Genomic DNA, 13,768 nt, shown 5'->3' on the forward strand with positions numbered 1-13,768 from the left:
GACCACCAGCACGAAGGGTGCCCCAAGTCAACTCAAGAGAGAAGATCTCAAACCAGTCGCCAGAGGATAGCTGGACTTCATTGGGCGTTCTATATTGCCCACCAGCAACCGTTCTGAAGTCAATATTAGAAGAGCAGTGATGATCCATTGCATTATGTTGGGAAAAGAAGTAGAAGTTCATCAACTGATCCCATCTGAATTCTACATACTTGCCAACAAGAACTCCAAGGATGCCAGGTTGGCTTATCGAAGCCTAATCTCTATGCTCTACAAAGATGCTGGAATAAAGATGGGAATAACAGAGTATATCTCAGTGGAGCAACCAATCACTAAAATCACAATGGAAAAACAACAAATGCAAGATGACCCCATCAAGAGGAGGGCGCAAGAATTCCTACCAGAACTTCCTCAATTTGAATACTGAGAGCATCTTGAGGCATCTGTCACTAAGTTACAAGAAAACATGGACCAATTGAAGGAAGAACAGCAAAATCAAAACAGCATGCTTTGCAAACTGCTCAGAGAACAAGAGGTGCAAGGGCGTGAATTAAGAGAACTAAAGCGTCAGAAACTATCTCTTGAAGGGCCAAGCACCCCACAGACTAAAGAGGCATCCGCTTCCCAAAGTCAAGGTTGTTGAGTTCTGATCTTAACCTTAACCCTGTGATAACTTTCTTTTCTATTATTTGAGTTTCACCTTAGGAGTCATATAATGGCAATAAGTATTTATATTTTGATTTTATCCCCAATTAAGCTATAATTTATTTTTCTCATCATCATTAAACATGAATAAAATAGAAGATTTTCTTTAACAAGGAGGCAATAATTTTCGAGTTTTTAATAAAACAAATTCTAATTGTTTACATGTGGTGGCAATGCTTTCTGCCTTCTGAATGAATGCTTGAACAGTGCATATGTCTTTGGAATTTGATGTTCTTGAATGTTAAATATGTTGGCTCTTGAAAGAATAATAAACATGAGACATGTTATTGGTAATCTGAAAAATCATAAAAATGATTCTTGAAGCAAGAAAAAGCAGTGAATACAAAGCTTGCAAAAAAAAAAAAGCAATCAGAAAAAGCCAATAACCCTTAAAACCAAAAGGCAAGGGTAATAAAAAGGATCCAAGGCTTTGAGCATCAGTGGATAGGAGGGCCTAAGGAAATTAAATCCTGGTCTAAGCGGCTAAACCAAGCTGTCCCTAACCATGTGCTTGTGGCGTGAAGGTGTCAAGTGAAAACTTGAGACTGAGCGGTTAAAGTCAAGGTCCGAAGCAAAGAGAAGAGTGTGCTTAAGAACCCTGGACACCTCTAATTGGGGGCTTTAGCAAAGCTGAGTCACAATCTGAAAAGGTTCACCCAATTATGTGTCTGTGGCATTTACGTATCCAGTGGTAATACTGGAAAACAAAGTGCTTAGGGCCACGACCAAGACTCATAAAAGTAGCTGTGTTCAAGAATCAACATACTGAACTAGGAGAATCAATAACACTATCTGAATTTTGAGTTCCTATAGATGCCAATCATTCTGAGCTTCAATGGATGAAGTGAGATGCCAAAACTGTTCGGAAGCAAAAAGCTACTAGCCCCGCTCATTTAATTAGAATCTGAGCTTCACTCAAAAACTCTGAGATATTATTGTTTCTTGACTCATTTGTATTCTATTTTATTTATCTAGTTACTTGAGGACAAGCAACAGTTTAAGTTTGGTGTTGTGATGAGCGGATATTTTATACGCTTTTTGGGGTTAATTTCATATAGTTTTTAGTATGTTTTAGTTAGTTTTTAGTTTATTTTCATTAGTTTCTAGGAAAAATTCATATTTTTGGACTTTACTATGAGTTTGTATGTTTTTCTGTAATTTCAGGTATTTTCTGGCTGAAATTGAGGGAGCTGAGCAAAAATCTGATTCAGGCTGAAAAAGGACTGCTGATGCTGTTGGATCCTGACCTCTCTGCACTCGGAATGGAATTTCTGGAGCTACAGAAGTCCAATTGATGCGCTTCCAATTGCGTTAGAAAGTATACATCTAGGGCTTTCCAGAAATATATAATAGTCCATACTTTGCTCAAGGATAGATGACGTAAACTGGTGTTCAACGCCAGTTCCATGTTGCTGTCTGGCGTCCAGCACCAGAAACACGTTACAAGTTGGAGTTCAACGCCAGAATTACGTTACAGCCTGGCGTTGAATGCCCAAAACAGCTCAGGCACGTGAGAAGCTTTAGTCTCAGCCCCAGCACACACCAAGTAGGCCCCAGAAGTGGATTTCTGCACTATCTATCATAGTTTACTCATTTTCTGTAAACCTAGGTTACTAGTTTAGTATTTAAAAAACTTTTAGAGATTTATTTTGTGTCTCATGACATTTTAGATCTGAACTTTGTAATCTCTGACGGCATGAGTCTCTAAACTCCATTGTTGGGGGTGAGGAGCTCTGCTGTGTCCTGATGAATTAATGCAAGTATTTTTGTTTTCTATTCAAACATGTGTGTTCCTATCTAAGATATCCATTTGCACTTCAACATGAATGTGATGAACGTGACAATCATCATCATTCCCCCACGAACGCGTGCCTGACAACCACTTTCGTTCACTGTAGAATTAATGAATATCTCTTGGATCTCTTAATCAGAATCTTCGTGGTATAAGCTAGATTGATGGCAGCATTCAAGAGAATCCGGAAAGTCTAAACCTTGTCTGTGGTATTCCGAGTAGGATTCAGGGATTGAATGACTGTGACAAGCTTCAAACTCGCGAGTGCTGGGCGTAGTGACAGACGCAAAAGGATAGTAAATCCTATTCCGGTACGATCGAGAACCTGCAGATGATTAGCCATGCGGTGATAGCGCACCTGGACCCTTTTCACTGGAAGGATGGATGGTAGCCATTGACAACGGTGATCCACCAACACACATCTTGCCATAGGAGGACGTGCGTACGTGAATCAGAAGTAGAGGAAAGCAGAATTTTAGAAGACAAAGCATCTCCAAAACTCCAACATATTCTCCATCATTGCATACAAGTATAATTTGTGTTCTGCCCTTCTTACTTTTCACAATTCAAATTAAGAATTATTATTGATATTATACCCTGACTAAGAGTTACGAGATAACCATAGCTTGCTTCAAGCCAACAATCTCCGTGGGATCGACCCTTACTCACGTAAGGTATTACTTGGACGACCCAGTGCACTTGCTGGTTAGTTATGTGAAATTGTAAGAGAGTAAGGTGAACATTGACATTACAATTTCGTGCACCAGTTAGTATTGTCGATGATTAATAATTGTTAATGAGAATGATATTGGTGGAGGAATGAGGAGAATTATATGTTAGAATGGACTATGTATATGCGTATGATCGAATGAGATAGAGGTGCCGGGTAAGAGGCGGTGGGAAATAACCACTCGCTCCGGGTATATGATTAAGACGTATAGAGGTATTGAGAATGTATGGAAAATGAATTGATGAGTTAGTTATTATGAAGGAATTGGGATAATAAGAAAAATGAACTTAGAATGATTGTGATATGCCCCCAGGTAAGATGCAGTGGTACTGTCCACTTGCTCCGGGTATGATTTGAGAAGGAGTAGATGAATAGATGAATGGTAATGATAAATGGAAGTGTGTTTCTGTATGTGACTCCAGGTAAGATGCAGTGATGTTATCCACTTGCTCCGGATGAGGCTACAGGTAAGACACAAGGGCTATGTTCTGTTGCCGCTTGCTCCGGGCCGAAAATGTAACACTGCCTGGGTAAGAGGCAGGGTGAAGTTGTCACCTGCTCTGGGTACGCGGGTAAGATGCAAGGGTTGCAGCGTTGTCCCACGTGCTCCGTGTTTGGTGTTCTGTCCAATAGTTAGCTACCAGGACATGCCGGGTTGGCTTTGCAACCGACAGATGAGACTCATCAGCCACTAGGATAGGCATGCATCATATGCATTATATGTGAATTGTCTGGATTACCTAATTGATTGCATTATTACTTGCTAATTGCTTAATTGTCTTATCTGTTTTCTACTTGTGCATTTCTTTGTTGGATATTCTTGTGATTGCGTCTGTTACTGTTGGCGGTTGGGAGGTTTGCAGGATTTGGAAAGGGGATATATATAGTTAGACCGAAGATCCTTAAGTTAGTCGCCTATTTACTTTGTTATGGTTTAGTTATGTTTATACGCTTTGATTATAATCTGGGAGTTCTAGGATTGCCTTCGGCTTTCCCAGGACATTACATGTTAGATATTTGGGCACAGTTACCATGCTGAGAACCCCTGGTTCTCACCCATGCGGATTTTGTGGTTTTCAGATGCAGGACGTGAGGCTCCTCGCTGAGGCAGGCTGGAGACTTCCTTTTGGCAGAGATCCTTAGCTTTTGGGGACTTATTTTGGTTATTATATACCTGTTTAGATACTTTATTCTCCACTATACATGTATTTTGTATTAACTCATCTTAGAAGTTATTTTGGAGAAACAGGTTTTGTATTTTGTCTGTTGGGTTCTTTTGGGTCTTCCTTATTATATATGTATGTATACTGTTATGCTCGGACTGGTTATCTTCGCAAACCGAGTCCCGGGCCTTGATATATGTATTTTGGCACTCTTTTTATATTTCTTCACCTTAATTTACTCCTTGTCTGTTTGTTTATGTTATCGATCAGAGTGTTGCGCTTTTTTTGGTTTAGCGGTTTTGATTTACCCACTTTTTTCCAAAGGCTCCTAGTTAATAGCATTTTTGCAATACTATACATACTAAATTTTACTTTAGAGGTCATAATACCTCGCCACCTCTATTTTATGACTTAAGCATAAGACTCCGTGTGGTAGGGTGTTACATGTAACATCAATAGAAATAATCCAAACATGTTAAAATCCAAACATATTAAACGCCAAACACATTAAAATCCAAACATATTAAACATTAAACACATTAAAATCAAAACATGTTAAATACCAAACACATTAGAAGCTAAATACAAAAGTGCAATAGAAATATTTGTCTAGTAAATAATCTTTCAAAGTCTTCACTCCATAATCCTTCATTCCATCAACCAAGCATGTTCAAGAAAGGAGTTATGACCTTTAAAAAATCAACATATAATTAGCTAATGTCAATATATAAAATTGATTACTTGAAAGTAATTCAACAAACAAATAATTAGTGAAAAAATGTTAACCTCAAATTGTTTAAAATAACATCAACTCCAACGACTTGATTAGATATTGTTAAATCTAAAAGCTCTACATTAACAATAATTAAATTATTATTAGAGACTCAACAATAACAATAATTACATAATAATTTAAAGAAATATAATTTAAAAATAGTTACCTAATTCAAGTTTTTCTTGATCCTCAAGTTCTTGCTTTAAATTATGCATCTTCTCTTAAGTTCTCAACCAAATTTGTGAGCAAATTAGAGACTCGATAGTAGAAGGACTTAAAGAGCTTCTAAATTGGTCAAGCACACGACCACTAGTACTAAATACCGACTCAGAAGACACGGTAGAGACAGGAATAGCCAGCAAATCCCTAGCCATGTGAGCAAGAGCATAATACTTCATTGATTTCACTTTCCACCAATGTAAAATGTCAAAACTGGAAATGTTATCCTCCACATAATCTTTCATGTATCTTTCCAACTCATTCCTTTTGACCTCACCTTGCTTTTTTTAAAACCCTCAATCTAAACTCATCCTCGAAGCCATATTCCTCCTCATTTGCATTTTCACCACCAACTCCATGATTATGAGAGGCAATGCTAGAATTAAAACTACCAGAAGAACTACCATTCGTAAGAAGATATATCATGGAGTAATACTCAAATAGCTTATGAATGATATCCTTCAATTTTCTCAATATATCTTTGGCTTGATTCAACCTTACAACCAATTAAGACAAAATTCAACATACTCATACTTGTAACGAGGATCAAGAAAAACAGCTACAAAAAGAAAGTAATTTATGCCATCACCCTCCCAATATTTGTCTAGTTTCACTTTCATTTGTGTCGCCATCTTTTGCAAACCAACATCATGACTCTTTCTCCACTTATTTAAAGTTTTTTGAATGTCACACAATTTATTGAAAAAATTATTACATGTAACATTCAAAGAACTAGAAAAAGTAAGAGTTGCATCATAAAATATTTTAAAGAACTTCACAAACACACGTGCCCTTTTCCAATCATTAGCATCAAGAAGTCCTCCTTCATACTCAAGCGCAAACAAATAAAATGAGTCTGGATAACTAAGCCGACTAAAAGCCGATTCAAACTTCTTCTCAGTAGCATCTAGCATCAAATAGGTAGAGTTCCACCTAGTAGGTACATCTAACACTACACTAGCCTTACAAGTTATATTAGCCTCTTGAACACACCTCTTAAAAGCTTGCATCCTAGCAGGAGATGACCTAACAAACTTGCATGCAATTTTGATTTTACTTATTGAGCTATCAATCTCTTTCATAGCATCACCGACAATTAGATTTAATATGTGAGCACAACATCTCATATGCATGAAATTCTCATTTAAAAATGTTGACCCATTCCAATCACCATGCCTCTAAGTAAATACGAAATTGCAACACCATTAGCACTAGCATTGTGAAAATAGTTACATAACATATCCTTCTAATACCCCACTCTTGCAAGCACTGTTCTAAGGCTCTCCTTATGGTCTCACTCTTATGATAAGTAATCAAACCAAAATTCAATATTTTTTAATGCAATGTCCAAGACTCATCAATATAATGCGCAGTCACACACATATAATTTAAATTCTAAATTGAGGTCCAAGTATCGGTAGAAAGGGAAACTATTTGTCGATTTTCATATAACAAATTTCTCAACTTCTCTGTTTCATATCTAAATAAAGCCATACAGTCTCTAGCAATTGTCCAACAAGAGGGAACCTTAAACCGAGGGTGTGCTTTACTCATAAATTGTCTAAACCCTTGAGCCTCAACAAATTTAAAAGGAAGTTCATCAACAAATATCATACTGGAAGAGCAAGACGAGATTCCTCTTGATTAAAATCAACAAGCTTCATAGTAACTGTATTAGGGTCATCCTCAAATTGGCTCCCGAGTGCAATAGTTTTCTGCCCCTTTTCAACTTGCTTATGAGAGTTTTTAGTGCAAATTCTTAAATGTTTATGCAAGTTTGTTGTACCATGACTAGAACTATTGCATGCATTTTTTTTTACAATAGTTGTAGCAGGCTTCTTTTGGAGGCTTACTAGTAGTTCCAGCAGCTTTAGTCTGTGTTTCTAATGAAGGATTTGAGACAGGCAACGGTGGGAGAGCTAGACTTTACAATGTTCCACCAAAAATACCATCGTTCATGGCAATGGGAGTAGCTGCACTTGGAGAAGAAGTGCTTCCAACAACAGTATCACTTACAGGGTTAGTTTTCCCATTTTTAAATCTACGAAATACATAACACAAGTACAGAGCCATCAACTTTATAAAAATATTCAATATTAATTGTTAGGATATTTATTATTAGCAAAACTCTATATATTATTATTTCATAAAATAAGAGAAGTAATGTATTTTATCAGATCTTGACATTTATTAATTAGTACAAGTATTATAAGTTACTAACCAATATCAAATATTATTATACTTACAGGTGCTCATACAATTGGAAGAGCTCACTGCAGAGTATTTGTTAATCAATTATACAATTACAACAACACAACAATTCTGATCCAACATTGAACCCATATTATTTACAAACATTGCAAGCAATATGTCCCCAAAATGGAAGTGGTGATAGCCTAACCAATTTGGATGTTTCAACTCCAAATATATTGGACAACAGATATTACTCCAATCTTAGGCCTCAAAGAGGATTTCTTCAGAGTAATCAAGAGTTTTATTCAACAAGAACTAAGAATTTATAATTTCAACAAATAATTAAACAGACCAAAAAATTTGAACAAAAAACTTATCACTGCAGCAGATAACATAAACAAAAATTGAACAGAAAGTAAAACAATTAACACTTTAACAGATAATATAAACCAAAAATTATAGACTAACCTGACCGAGTGACTGGAGAAGATGACGTTGGAGCCTGGAGGAAGCTGGCTACTAGAGAGGGAATCGCTGACCGAAGTCGAAGCTGGCTGCTGGAGAGGGAACCGCAGATGACGATGCTGACGGAGATGCCTACTGAGATGCCGACAATGTTGAGGAAGTTGGTTGTTGCGTCGCTATCGCTACCAGAGAAGACGATGGAGAAGAGGATGTGCCTGACAGTCCCGCGGATGACGATACTGACGGTGATGCCGACGGAGATGCAGACGATGGAGAAGAAGCTGGTTGCGTGAGTAACGGTGATGTGGTAAGGTTTGAGGAAGCTCTGCCTTTGCTAGGGTTTGTTTACTCCATGGGGTGAGATACTGAGAGGGTACCGCTAGTGTTACTGTGTTAGGGTTACAAGTTGAAAACTCATTAAAAGGCATATATATTTTTTAATTTTTATTAAATTAACATATGGTCGGATCCACGGGTTGGTTCGGGTTCCGCATCCCCAGAATCGTTACCCGGACCAATCACTAGAGAGAACCATTTGTTTGGTTCGGGTTAGACCTGATTACCCGTTGGTTCCAAAATCAATTTAATTGGTTCAGTTCGGGTTCGGACAGGTAATCGAGTACCCGCTACCCGTGCTCACCCCTACTCAGCTCTACACTTATGCTCCACGTGATGGTCAGTAATAGAGACTCTATTCATTATGGTACTAAATGGCCGAATTTGGCATTGTCGATTCATGGATATGACTTCGCTGTGGATGCCTATGTATGTGATGAGATATTTTGGTGGAAAAATAAATTTCTCCCAAAACACACAAATCTAACCGGCAAGTGCACCGGGTCGCATCAAGTAATAAAAACTCACGGGAGTGAGGTCGATCCCACAGGGATTGAAGGATTGAGCAATTTTAGCTTAGTGGTTGATTTAGTCAAGCGAATCAAGATTTGGTTGATTGATTGGTGATTTGCAGAAATTAAATTGCAAAGAAAGTAAAGGGAACGGGTGATTGACATAAAATTAAAGAGGACGAGAATTAAATTGCTGAATCTTAAAGTGCAAGTAACATAAATTGCGGAAACTTAGATTGCAAGAAATGTAAATTGCAGAATCTTAAAGTGCAAGAAATATAAATGGCTTGAAATGTAAAGGGGATTGGGGCTTGGATTTAAACAAGGAAAAGTTAAATTGCATTAAACAGAAGAGAAAAAGGGAATTGGGATTGAATCGGATCCGAAACAGAAAAGTAAATGAACATATAAAGCAATAAACAGAGAATTGAAATGGGAAATCAGATCTCAGGACCCAGAGACTAGAAAACCAAGTCTAGATCTCAATGCCTTCCTAGATCCAACAAGAACAACTGCAAGGGAATTGTAAATTGCAAGGAAAGTAGATGAGAAGTAAGTAACAGAAACGGAAATTAAATTTCAGTAAATAAAGCAGAGAGATCCAAGGATGAGATTGAAACAGAATTTCTTCAATTCTCCAACCCAAGATCCAAGACAATTGTAATTGAAATTGAAAGCAATAAAACTAAGAGGAAGAGAAGTGAATTCTCCTTCCCCAAGACTAAGAAATTAAAGATCACTCAATATCCAAAGCTCTCCGAAAACTATTATGAAAATTCAAAAGGAAAGCTCCCTGAAGAACTTGAATTCTATCCTATTTATACACTTTCTTACAATGATCTTCAAGCCTTGAGTTGGGCCTTTACTCTTGGTAGAATTGGGTTGAAAGAGGCCTTGGTTGATTGCTCTTGAAGTTTGGAGAAGAACCAAAGTGAACCAATTGAACCGGGTTTGAGTTTTGCAAAAGTTGGACCAAAAGTTTGAGCAAAAGTTAGGGGTCTAACTTTTGCTCCAACTTTTCATATCAGCTAACACCACTTTGCTGATATGAACGTTGGTGCCAACGTTAGGGGTCTAACTTTGGCCCTAACGTTGGCCTTACCTTGTGTACTTGTGGCGCCAACGTTAGCCACCAAGTTAGGGGGCTAACGTTGGCGCAAAGTTTTGCTCCTCCTTGTGATTTTCATGTGCCAACGTTAGCCACCAAGTTAGGGGGCTAACGTTGGCGCAAACTTTTGGTGCCCAGGGAGGTTTTCTTCATGCCAACGTTAGCCTCAAAGTTAGGGGGCTAACGTTGGCGCAAACTTTTGGTGCCCAGGGGTGAATTTCATGTGCCAACGTTAGCCTCAAAGTTAGGGGGCTAACGTTGGCGCAAACTTTTGGTACCCAGGGAGTGATTTTCAAGTTCCAACGTTAGCCTCCAAGTTAGGGGTCTAACGTTGGGGCTAACTTTTCAACCAAAAGTTTGTGCAAAAGTTTGATGCTAACTTTAGGTCCAACTTTTTTCTTCCTGGTTCATTTTCATTTATTCCATTGTCTTCTCTTTACTCCTAGCTATTCCTTCTTGCTTCAACCTTTCTCCAAGCTTTCTTCACCTATAATTAATCAACCAAACACATCAAAGCTATGCTTAAAATCATGAGATATTCATTCTTTCATAATATGTGACAATTATAGTATAAAACCTCATGAAATAGCATGAATTCATACATGGTTGATTCAATCAAGGGAAACATGAAAATCTAGCTAATTGGCTTGCTTGTAGCTCAAGAAAGTGCATAATTCACTTGAAAACAAAAGAAAAAGGCTAGTTAAAATAGGCTAAGATGACTTGTCATCACAACACCAAACTTAAAACTTGCTTGTCCCCAAGCAAGGAATGATTTATTGAGAAGAAAAGATGAAATGGAAGAGGATGTTCATGCTAGCAGAGTATTATTGATAGTTCATGGGGTTTTGTGTGGATATGCAAATACTCACTTCTTATTGACTCCTAGACCTAGAAAGTCTCCTTCAAGTTTCAAGTAACATACTGCTATGACCTCTCATTATTCCTTTATCCTTGGCTATTACTTTGTTTATAAGCTTTATTTGAGTGTCATGTGTAGCAAGTTCATTTTCTTTTCTTTATACTTGACACATTATTCACTATAGACACTTGGCTCACATTCCTTCTTAAAACATTGATGCCCAGCACCTCTTTGGGTTACTAAATGCCTTGTAGTTAGGTTGCTCTTGATAGTGGACTTTCAGCTGATGATCCCGGATTAGTTAACCCAAGTCACCGAGTGTTGATGCACTCCTAAGAGCTTACTAATCCAAGCAGATCCTAGTACAAAGACATCACAGGCATATATTTTAAAGTTCAAGCTATTGGTGTCCAGCTTTGTTTCTTTTTGTTTCCTTTTGTTCTGATCTCTTTTCTTTCCTCCTTTTTGTTTTTCTTTCTAACCAAGGAATTTAATTGAGATTCATATACAGTAGGCTACTCTCTACTTAGGAGGAGATATCCTGGCTCTTTATTCACTAAAAGTGAGCTATTATACAATCACACACATACCACCACTTACTTTTATTCTACTTCTATCTAACAGAGACCATCTTACTTCACATTCAAATATTTCTTTTATTGAATTAAAACTGCAGGGGACAAAACATGCTTTTTGCTAAGTGAAATTAAACACACAAGCACACACATAGACTAGTTTACTTATTTTAAGAGAAATTTGAATCCGTTTGAACTAAATGAACGCTTTAACAAGACATCAATCAAAAGTATTCTTCAACAGCAAAGGTTAAGTATGGATACAACCTATTGGTTTGCATTTCTTTTGTTCTTCTTTCTGTTGTGCTCCTTTTTGAGTCTTGATGCATGGTATCTTCAATTGGTGGTTAACTCCCAGACTTAATTCCTTGCTACTTCTTCTGATTCAACAGGTTAACTCTGGGCAAACTTTTGTGTCCTTGCTAAAGGTTATGAAATTGAGACTAAACAAAAATAGTTAAGTTGTTGAATAATCTGTTTAATTGCTTGGAATTAGCAATGTGCAGGAAGTTAGAATGTAATTTTAAATGAAGTTTTGGTGAAACAAAAAAATTAGCATCCTGCATTCTCTCTCAGATTGTTTTTGGTGTGCAACACCAAACTTAGCTCCTTGCAATACATAGCAGTTATCCAACACTCTTATTGAGAAAGTTATGAAAAGAAAACTACCTCAGGTTGGGTTGCCTCCCAACAAGCGCTCTTTTATTGTCACTAGCTTGACATCTTTCAATTCTTTTTAAGAGTGTTGTAGGTATTGAACCTCTTTTTCCTTATCCCATTGTCCTCCCAAGTACAGCTTTGTTCTGTGACCATTTGCTGTGAATTGATTCTTTGTTGCTTCATCTAGCAGTTCAATGCTCCCATAAGGAAAAACCCTCGTCACCAAGTATGGACCAGTCCACCTTGACTTCAGTTTGCCAGGGAAAATCTTAAGCCTTGAATTATACAGGAGCACTTGCTGTCCTGGCTTGAATTCCTTCTTTGTGATCTTCTTGTCATGCCACTTCTTAGCTCTCTCCTTGTATATCTTAGCACTTTCATAAGCTTCTAGTCTAAATTCATCCAACTCATTTAGTTGTAACAACCTTTTTTCTCCTGCAGCTTGGGGATCAAGGTTGAGGAGTTTAGTGGCCCAAAAAGCTCTGTGTTCAAGCTCTACAGGGAGGTGGCAGGATTTGCCATACAATAGCTGAAAGGGTGACTTGCCAATAGGAGTTTTAAAAGCTGTCCTATACGCCCACAATGCATCCTCTAGCTTTCTAGCCCAATCTTTTCTTGTGATTCCCACTGTTTTCTCTAGAATCTTCTTTAATTCTCTATTTGCAAGTTCAGCTTGGCCATTAGTCTGAGGATGGTAAGGTGTGGCTACTTTGTGAATTACTCCATATTTGTGGAGGAGTTTCTCCATCTGTTTGTTGCAAAAGTGACTACCACCATCACTAACAAGACCCTTTGGCACTCCAAACCTAGTGAAAATGTGTTTTTTTAGGAATTGGAGGACAATTTGTGCATCACAGGTGGTTGTGGCTATGGCTTCCACCCACTTTGAGACATACTCCACTGCTACCAAGATGTATCTAAAAGAATAAGAAGGAGGAAAATGCCCCATGAAATCAATTCCCCATAGATCGAACAATTCTAATTCTAAGATAAAGTTTTGAGGCATCTCATTCCTTTTTGTTAATCCTTCTGCTTTCTGGCATTCATTACATTGGTGTACATATTCTCTGGCATCCTTGAAGATAGTTGGCCAATAGAAGCCACTCTGTAGTATTTTTGCGGCTGTTTTTTCTGGGCCAAAGTGTCCACCATAAGCTGAACCATGACAATGCCACAAGATGTCCCTCATTTCACTTTCGGGAACACACCTTCTGATTACTCCATCAGAGCATCTCTTGAACAAGAAGGGTTCATCCCATGAAAATTTCCTTGCTTCGTTGATTAATTTCTTCACTTGTTGCTTAGAGAACTCTTGCGGTATCTTCTTTCCCACTTTGTAATTTGCTATGTCAGCAAACCAAGGTGCTTGCTGGATCTGCAGAAGGTGTTCATCTGGGAAGCTTTCATTTATGGGCTGGGATGCTTTTTGACTTGTTTCATGTGGTAGCCTTGACAGATGATCAGCGACCTGATTTTCAGTGCCCTTCCTATCTCTTATCTCTATGTCAAATTCTTGTAGGAGCAGTATCCACCTGATGAGTCTTGGTTTAGCATCCTGCTTTGACATCAAATACTTAAGTGCAGCATGATCAGTGTAAACCACAACTTTGGATCCTACTAGATATTATCTGAACTTATCAAATGCATAGACTACAGCTAGCAATTCTTTCTCTGTT

Source organism: Arachis hypogaea, chromosome 16 (assembly GCF_003086295.3).
Source record: "Arachis hypogaea cultivar Tifrunner chromosome 16, arahy.Tifrunner.gnm2.J5K5, whole genome shotgun sequence".
Taxonomy (NCBI): domain Eukaryota; kingdom Viridiplantae; phylum Streptophyta; class Magnoliopsida; order Fabales; family Fabaceae; genus Arachis; species Arachis hypogaea.